Consider the following 7,974-nt stretch of genomic DNA (forward strand, 5'->3'; position numbering starts at 1 on the left):
ATGTAGAATGACGGCCAGTGAGGGTGATGGCTCATCCAACACAAAAGAGACAGAGGGGAGGGGGTAAGGGTCCTATAAGTAAGGTAATACCTGAAGGCACTACCTAACTTGAAGGATTCTGATCTCATAAAGTAACCTCAAGTAGGGGAAATCATTTCCCCAGGTTGGGTTAGTCAAGTGAGAAAGCGGCACACAGGACACAATCTCGCAAAAGAACAGAATCTCGTACCAGAGATCTTAGGCAAGGAAGAAATCATTTCTTCGGTCTAAGATCTACCAGCACAGGACTGTCTGCTAGACCAAGGAAGGAGGAATTGTCATACAAAACCTCCAAATATGGTCTAGGGAGGACTAGCCTCCTGTAAAGACAACTTAACCTGACTTGTGAAATCATTTCACCAAGACAGTAAGATGCCTAACACAGACTTATTACTCTGATGTCCTGTTCTAAGCTCAAAAACCGACTCAGTGGTTAAGAGAAAGAAACAAAACACCCCAGTAAAACTTTGCCAGAACTCAGTTCACAGCAAAGCTAACTTAGGATAGCCTAGGCTAATCAGAGGGAAGGGGGATTGCTCTTAAATCTCACCAGGAGATTAATATCGACTTAAAAGGTATAGGAGGTGTCAGTCTCCCCTTAAAAGACAATACAAGAGCAATGGGGACATGTATGAAAGTATACTAAAGCCCCTAGGCTAGTAGCCTAGGAGCATTGAGAATCGTTCACCGAAACTCTCTTGTATACTATCTTGGAAGAGGAAAATTTTATGCAGTAATATCTTAATTGTATAAAATATTGCCTGAGCTTCAATAAAACTTTACCAGGAAGGGTATATCATGCATGAAGTGTGTAGGAGCCAAGGCTAGGAAGCCTAGCACTTGTGAGGCTCGATTATAAATAGCCAAAACCACGACAACACTGACATAATATAAAAATCCCAAGCTAAATTTCTAAATAGCTAAAGTTATTAAAGCAAATAATGCCGGGAAAGTTGTTCTGGCTAACTAAATGTACAAGAAAAAACGACCGCGTCCATGATGCCATCCGGCTGGCAACAGCTCGTTACGTTAATTACGATCTCAAACGAAGAGCAATACTGGCAAGAGCTTACATTTACACAACTCAAAGATATTACTTAACTTTCCAGAAGCAGATGAGGCGGGTGAAGACATCATAGCGACAAATAAACTCCAAAATAGCAAGAGATAACACAGGATAACACCGGTCAACAAAGCTACGGCAGAAAGAATGGCTTGGTGGCGCCGCGCGGTGGCCATTTGGCGCACTATTTACAGTACGGTAGGAGCGTCGCCTTTTTAACGACTCTCCTATATTCTTGCCACTTTTCCCCTCGAAACGAAAGCGCTATTAGGGGTGTAGATAGCTATGAGACGTGTCAAGAATACGTCCTCTGATATTACGCGATATCCCCTCTTAAATTTTAAGGGATATTCGCTCCAGGAGTTAGAATTCTGGATACCTTTGGTAAATTCTCTGGGATATATCACTGTAGTCAAATATACCTGAGAAGCTACTAATGAAGGAACTTCCATCAGGACGACATGGCCTAAGTCCAAAAACATTATATATAGTGGTTCTTGGTTCGCCATTAGCTCGCTTCGCTCACATGAAAATAAAACATCAAGCTCGTATGTACTGGCAAGCGGTAATGTTGAGTTGCGCACACTAACATTAGTAATGTTACGCTAACATTTACAATTTTAAATATAATGGTTCTTGTTCTTCACTTACGATCACAGGAAGATAACACATCACCCTCGTATGGATTGGCAATTGGTAATGCTGAGCTTCGCACTATAACAAAATATAATAAAACTAACACATAAAAGTTAAAGAAATTAATGACTTACTTTTATGATCGTGACGTCGTAACTTAGGGGTCACGGGGGTGTTGTGACTGAGTCTGTGGTGTCTTGAGTGTTTTGCCTTAGATTAGTACTGCACTTGGAACACTGTAAAAGATGGTATATAACATTACGTGATTTAAGAAAATTATCAACATTGGAATACACCAAAATAGTTTCAAGTATAGATTACTGAAGCGGCTACAATTTTCTAATACAGTACTTAGATCGTAAAATACGCAAAAGACGACACTTGAACTAACAAAGACGAGACTTGGGCAAAGGTCTCCACGGAAAAGGGCTTGTTGGAAGGTGGGGGTAGGGAAATATTAACACCCCCGTGCAAACTTTACATACGTATGGGTTAACGGAAAAGCAACGGAGTCTAGAGAGTAAACATGAATGAACAGAATGGGAAACTTGTCCAGAGCAAGTATTTATGTGAAATCTGGGAGTGACAAGGTAAAACAAAATGTATAAAAGTAATACAGTAGGCCCCCGCCATACGACATTAGTCCGTTCTGGAGTTGGTATCATATGGTGAAAATGTCGTATGGCGGGCAATAGAATAGCTAATGCGTGCAAAACCCCAGGTAAAAACATTGAAAATTAGTACGTAACAAAACAGTATAGTAAGCACTGTACTACAGTATACTTATATATAATATACATGTATTGTACAGTACATGTATATAATTAAAAAACATTACAGGTATAAATAAAAATTATATACTGTACTGTAAAGGAAAAATTAAATTTTATTTACCTTTGGAGTGACGTGACTTGAGCTGGTAGTGGCCGGAGGCAGAGGGGGGAAGAGATGGTAGATATAAAAACGTATCAATGCTAATTATGTTATGTACACTTAATAATAAATTTATTCTTACTATTACTGTAAACACTTAAAATTTGTCTTTTGAAATTTTTTTTTATGATTTTTTTTCCAGAACTTAAAAAATTACTCTTTTTTAGCTTTTTTAATAGAATCACTTATATCATCTTTGCTTTCTAACACTTCTCTTTTGGAGAAATATCTATCCAAAGAAGCCTGTTTCTGACGATTCCTCAACATATTTCTAAAATGACTCATACACTTGTCACTAACACTCTCCATAAGACGACCTGTTCAAACAAAGCATTAACATAGTTTAAATAAATTATCTCTATCTCTCTCTCTCTCTCTCTCTCTCTCTCTCTCTCTCTCTCTCTCTCTCTCTCTCTCTCTCTCTCTCTCTCTCGTTCTTCTTCACTGTTAGTGTTAGAGACATCTATTAATTTTTTTTCTGAGAGAGAGAGAGAGAGAGAGAGAGAGAGAGAGAGAGAGAGAGAGAGAGAGAGAGAGAGAGAGAGAGAGAGAGAAGCAAAAATGTGTTGTGTACATATGATTTTTAACAGCATTGACGAGTTGAAAGACAATTAAATGTAACTAAAAAAGCAATATCAGCGAATCTGAATTCCTTTATTAACTAAAACAAATATACAGTAAATATATACAAATACACTCGTGTGCATATGCACAAACACACACACACAGGTGTAGGTGTAGAAATTCCTATGCAGAAGGAGACACGATCGGCGAGGAGGAAGAGATGGTGACTGCGATAACGTACCGTAACTTACACTACGGAAACTTTAATCTAACTTAGCTTATTTATTTTTTTTTTTTTTAAATTTCATATTTTTTACTATTTCTTTCTTTTGATTTTTAATTTTCATCGCTGAGTTACAGTACATTAGCGCAGTCACCATCTCTACCTTCTCCACGACCGTCTGTCTTCTACTGCTAGCAATTCCTACACCTGTGTGTGTGTTTGTGCATACGCGCATGAGTGTGTTTGTCTCAATATTTGTTTTAGTTAATAAAGGAATTCAGATTCGCTGATATTACTTTCTTGGTTACATTTAATTGTCTTTCAACTCGTTGACGCTGGTAAAAATCATATGTACTCTAAACACATTTTTGTTTAATCTCTCTCTCTCTCTCGGAAAAAAAAATAATAGACATCTCTAACACTAACAGCAAAGAAGAACAAGAGAGAGAGAGAGAGAGAGTGAGAGAGAGAGAGAGAGAGAGAGAGAGAGAGAGAGAGAGATTTTATTTAAAGAACATGTTAATGCTATGTTTAGAGAGAAACAGAAATAGAGAGAGGACTTTTTTAAAAGAGCTTGTTAATGCTATCTTAGTTTTCTTTGCTTCACTTTTTTCTTTCTTTCTGTTCATCACGCTGGCCCTTCTCACAAATGATCGTTTGCAACAATCTCTTTGTCCTTTATCCCTATCAACAAAAGGCGTTCCATCTCTTCCAGGGTATTGCTACGATGTCTTGTAATAATAGTGACGTATGCAGTGATGTATGAGCGTGGTGGTAGGCTAGTGACTCGCACAGTCGTACGCGTAAAAACTGCCAAGTTTGAATTTTGGAATTCGATGCCATAAGGTGGGGAAAATGTTGTGACGAGGGGACGAAAAAACATCGTATTCCACACCGTAACGTGAAAAAAACATAAGCTGGGGACGCCGTATCCCGGAGGTCTACTGTATATGAAGATAAAGTGGAATGTATGATAAATAATATTTGGGTATATAAAATGAGGTGATTTTATAAGGTATAAGATAATAAAACGAGTAATACTGGGGTCAAACGTACTATGTATATGAGGGTATTACATAACTAATCAAGTAATAGACTTGAACATAGCTGGTAGAGAGATGAACAGTTACATTTCACGATTAGAGAAGAAATCCTATTGGTGGAGGAAAAGTCTCTGCGCAGGGAGGAGGGGTTTTTACGCAGAAATTCGAAACCTGCTATGTACAAACGTACGTACAAGAGCGTCTACAAGGGGCAAGTAGAATGAGAAAAATTAAATGAAAAACACTGCTAATGTTAGCATGCTGCATTAACATTTGATCTACATTACACATTGGCAGCACTGGTTACTGTATTTTTTCATGGGACATAGTCTTTGCAACGGCGCCTCCAAAGTTTATACAGCCATACTGTTTTGTATTTTCCTCCGTTTATTATACATTCAAGAAGGTAATGTAGAGAGAAGGAGGTTTGTTTTACGATTATATATTGTTTCCCCAGTATGTTTTCCCCACCCAAAACCACGAGTTCCCACTGGGGGGTCCCCCATTATCGTAGGATATAGATATATATATTTCTGAAACTATTCAGTTGCGACGGGAAAGTGTTATTTTCGAAGAGAGCGTAACTTTTTCTATACGAACGTAGTTTTTTTCCTAGGGTACATTGCCCTGTAATACACTACAATAATACCGGATTTCCTTATGGAATTATATCATTAGTGTTCAAAACACCACATAATACATTCCAAACCACTCTTATTTTCTACAAACCGTTGATTGCACCATTCTATAATTTTACCAAAAGCTCGGGATAGAAACAATGGGCAGAATCTAACCGAGGCCCTTTGTGTCAATAGGCGTAGATTGTGATATTATGACAGACTACAAAAATAAATTCTTCTGGTGTTTCCTTCAAGTGTATATGACAAATAAATCTTTTCAACTTTTCGGGTGTGGGATTTGATAAGAAAATTACAAGGACTAAGTTCCGTAGAGTATATGCTTACCTGCTTGACCTATCTTGATGAATGTCATTTAGGAACTCCTGTAGAAGCCTTTAACATATAACGTGATTCGGATCAAATCCAATATCCTTTGCTAATGTCACTGCTCAGATTTTGACGACTGATATTAATCGGAATTCTACTTTGACGATTGATATTAATCGGAATTCTACTTTGACGACTGATATTAATCGGAATTCTACTTCAAAACGATAACACTAGAGGCACATTGGCCACGTTCGGTTATATTCATCAATATACTGTCTATTTGAGAAATAATTTATAATCTTCATATCAATAAAAAAAAATCTAAGAAATAGAAGATAAAAATATATTTAAATTGCTTAATGTATCGCTGGTGATGTTCTGAGGGAAACAAATTACAGACAAACATTTAATTTTAAAGAACGATTCCAGTGATATTTACATTACATCGCATGATGCAATACCAATATGAGAATAGCTTATAAATGAAGGTTTAAGTAAAAATTCCAAATGAAAAAGAATAAAACATTTCACTTACTTTTAGGGAAACCCTTCGCATTACAGGACCTACAAGATTTGGTTGTCGTATTCATTCTTTTGTACTTGAAGTACACACAGCGTATTCTGTGTTAATTGTCAAAGCTGAAATATATCTGCCAAATCTAAACCATGAAGATATACTCATGTCGGCCTATTCAACATAAAAACAATTTCGCTACAAGTTTGATATTGTGAAGTACCGCCCATTTAACTGCTTGATTAGGAAAATAATTTTACAATGTATTGTACAGAATACAACAAAACTGGTGATACCTAACTTCAGTGATTTTCGTTCTAAAGTCAGTAACTAGGTTCCCGGTGTAGCAGGAAATTTTTTCCCCCTGACTGAAATTCCCCCGGGGGAAAATTAGCCTGGGATCGATTCCCCCCCCCCCCCCCCGGAAAAGCAGCTCGGGCTGTTATTCCCCCAGGGGGAATTTCAGACCTAAGATATCCCCCCCCCCATAGGCCATTTCTCCCCCACCCTCCCTTACAGAGAAACTATTTTGATGAATTAATCAACGGTGAGTTTGACAAAAAATTAGGAATATATATATATATATATATATATATATATATATAATATATATATATATATATATATATATATATATATATATATATATATGTATATATATATACATAATATATAATATATATATATATATATATATATATATATATATATATATATAATATATATATATATATATATATAGTAAAATGGGGGAAGAAAAGTGCAAAATGGAAAACTTTATTTTTTGCAGAAAAATGATCGAGAATTTTTATTGAACAGAGCTTGTCACATTAATTTTGCCTTTTTACGTTATCCATCAGCTGTTCTTAAGTAAGGGCTAGTTAGTTTTTTTTATTATGAATATGATTTGGTGATTTTTTATTCACCGGAAAAGGGGTAAGAAAAAATCATGTAGGGGTAAAAGAAAATAATCACTATTTTACTAAAAAAGAAAAAAAAACACACAAGTTGTGGAATTTCTCTCAAGAACATAACTGTTATGATATATTGTGCATCACCAAATAAAAACCATTATTCTGAGTGAGATAATAAACAAGCATCCTATTAAGTTTTATCAATATAAAGAAAAGACCAAATTTACACAAATTCGAGTTACATATCCAAAAATTGCCTGCTAATTTCTCTCCTCATAAAAACAAACTTAATCAATTATTGCCTGGAATTAATTAGAGGAAAAATCATTGGTATATTTTATATCTGTTCACAAAAAGTAAGAATTTATTCATTGGCATGATGTGTTATTTATATATGAATTTTCCTTTACATTATTTTCAATGATCTTCTAATAGAATATGTATTCTGTATCTACGATGGCAATGTCTTTTTCCTTGATCCTTTCAATCCATGTCCACTTCTTTGGGTCACTAGAAAGCTTTTTTATCCGAAGACAGTCGATTTTTACTTCCACCACTGGACCATGATCATTATCAGGAAGAATTTTTGTAATCTTGCCCCAGTAGTAAACATTACGTGGTTCAGTATAATACATATTTTCCTACAGAGTCATCTGTAATTACAGGAGGGTCTGTTGGAAGCGTTAGTGTCTGTACATAATCTTCACATTCTGTATCACTTTAAATGCAGAAGTGAAACTGATATCATCAGCAGAAATCGCTATCCATTTCTTCCATCTCTTCTTCAGTTGTGGTATCAGATAGTGGCTCTGGTTCTTTCTTTTTCTTTTTTGGCACTCTGTTAAGCTTTCTTTTCTTCAGTGTGCCATGCTCTGTATTTTCTTGCTACATTCTTTTTGAGTTATCATTTGGCTGTGCAGAGTCATTTTTCTTTTTGTAATTTGTGGTATTCCACTTCTTCCTCTACTGTGCATAACTTCTTCTAAAGTAGTTTCTCTCTCCTTTTCAACCAAAAGAATGTTGAACTTCATTCCTGTAGGATCCCAGGCCTGTACTTCAGCAACAAGCGTCCTCCAGCTTAAATGTTTAGCACAC

The 7,974-nt window shown here is 36.0% G+C and overlaps 1 protein-coding gene across 3 annotated transcripts in view; it reads right to left on the minus strand.

Moving 5' to 3' along the window:
- The window catches only part of LOC137646045 (aprataxin and PNK-like factor), a 159,540-nt gene extending 153,852 nt beyond the window's left edge, over positions 1–5,688 (minus strand). For 2 of the 3 annotated variants that reach the window (XM_068379192.1, XM_068379191.1), the window contains exon 1: positions 5,467–5,688. The gene's annotated coding sequence lies outside the window, so the exon portion shown is untranslated. Of the gene's footprint in view, positions 1–1,872; positions 1,975–5,466 lie in introns of all 3 variants that reach the window. The other variant, XM_068379189.1, reaches the window with a different exon arrangement.
- Between the last annotated feature and the right edge of the window lie 2,286 nt (positions 5,689–7,974).

Source organism: Palaemon carinicauda, chromosome 8 (assembly GCF_036898095.1).
Source record: "Palaemon carinicauda isolate YSFRI2023 chromosome 8, ASM3689809v2, whole genome shotgun sequence".
Classification (NCBI taxonomy): Eukaryota; Metazoa; Arthropoda; class Malacostraca; order Decapoda; family Palaemonidae; genus Palaemon; species Palaemon carinicauda.